Genomic DNA, 1854 nt, shown 5'->3' with positions numbered 1-1854 from the left:
CCGTTTGAAATTTCCACTTCAAGTTCTTTAGAAAATATTGCTCAATTTTCCGAAAACTGAGCCAAATGGCCGAACCATATTTAGTTCCAATCCTACCTTTTCTGTACCAAAATTCTATATCCCTTCCTTTCATATATTTGTTCTTAATAGTGTTGCTCCACGGCCCATCCCCGAAGATCCCCCTCCACAAAGACCTGCAAAGGAGAGCTTTACCAAAGATCCTCATATCCAGTAATCCCCAGCCTCCTAAGCTCTTTGGCGCGGCAATCTTTTCCATCCTCGATAGGTGGTATTTCTTCTGGTGAGATTTGCCACCCCATATAAAATTTGCAGAGATCTTATTCATTTTGTTAATTATATCTGCGGGAAGGAAAAAAATGTGAGCCCAGTAAACAGCCAGCTGCGTTAGGACAGCTTGAGTCAGAATAATTCTGCCCGCCAAGGAAAGGCATTTGAACTCCCAGGCAGAGATCTTCTTATAGAACCTGTCAATCAACCACTGCCAGTCCGCATTTGAGTAACTGTTTGCCTTTAATTGGAATCCCAAATACTTTACACCATCCTTGATCGACCTCGATTCTACACCAAATAACTGTGAGATCCAATTAACCAGTTCAGTGTTGGTGTCGTTGTGGTAAAGAATGGACTTGGCTCTGTTTATATATAATCCAGTTGCACTTTGAAATCTTTTCAGGATATCAAAGAGGCAGGACCACGATGCCCTACAGAGCATAGCGAACACAAGCACATCGTCTACAAATAGATTGTGGGACATGAAAATATTCCTGCAAATCTTGACGGGCTTGCACCTGTTTTCTGAGACCGCCTTGTTGATGTGAAGGCTCAGCGAGTTCATTGCCATGATAAACAGAAGAGGAGATAGGGGGCACCCTTGACGAAGTCCTCTTTCAGCTGGAAAAAATGGAGAGGGCATGCCATTTATGATAACTGCATAATTCACATTCTCCACGCAAGACATTATCCAGCTTATGGAGTTTGATTTCAGACCAATTTTTGCTAATAAACATTTTATAAATCCCCAGTCCAAGCAGTCGAAAGCTTTTTGTAGGTCTATTTTCATTATGGCAGCGTCTGATTTCTCCGAGAGCATAGTAAACAAGCACTCCTGAGTATTGGCAACAACGTCCAATATGCTCCTTCCCTTTAGAAAAGCATGTTGATCCTTAGTGAGAAAAGTGGCCAGAGTCTCTTTTATCCTTTCCACAATAATTTTGGTGATGATTTTGAAAGATATGTTGCATAAGGAGATCGACCGGAAATCTTGGAAGGAAACCGCCTCCATTTTTTTCGGGATAAGAGCTATATGAGTGGAGGATGTGATCGGGTGAATACTGCTCGAAATTCTTGATGCTTCAACCATCCTCAACATGTCTTGCTTGATAATGTCAAAAAAGTGGATGTAAAATTCAATTGTCCAGCCATCGAGGCCAGGACATTTGTCCTTTTTAAAGGCCTTCAGAACCCCCATAAGCTCGTCCTCTGTTATGGGCTGAAAGAGACTCTCATTTTTTTCATCATCGAACATTTGAGGCATCAGGTCAATACCCCACAAAATGTCCTGGATTCTGCTTCCTTCCCTTCTTTTATATTTTTTATAGATCTAACCCGGAAATATTATAGATCTGATATGAAAATATAAGATAATGCAAATAAACCCAGAAATAATATGAAATGATTCTTTATTGATCAAACCCTTAAGGTAGGGAAACACCATACATTCACTCCTTAAGGAAGGAGAACACTCCACAAGCCATATGCCTGTTCATACAATAATCCTTCACTATTCTTTGACGTGGAGTCTCTAGCCTCTATATAGGCCTCATACATACAATA

Source organism: Pinus tabuliformis, chromosome 4_1 (assembly GCF_031772625.1).
Source record: "Pinus tabuliformis cultivar Carrire ecotype Pingquan chromosome 4_1, CPIR1, whole genome shotgun sequence".
NCBI classification, from domain to species: domain Eukaryota; kingdom Viridiplantae; phylum Streptophyta; class Pinopsida; order Pinales; family Pinaceae; genus Pinus; species Pinus tabuliformis.
This window is presented reverse-complemented; position numbering follows the sequence as displayed.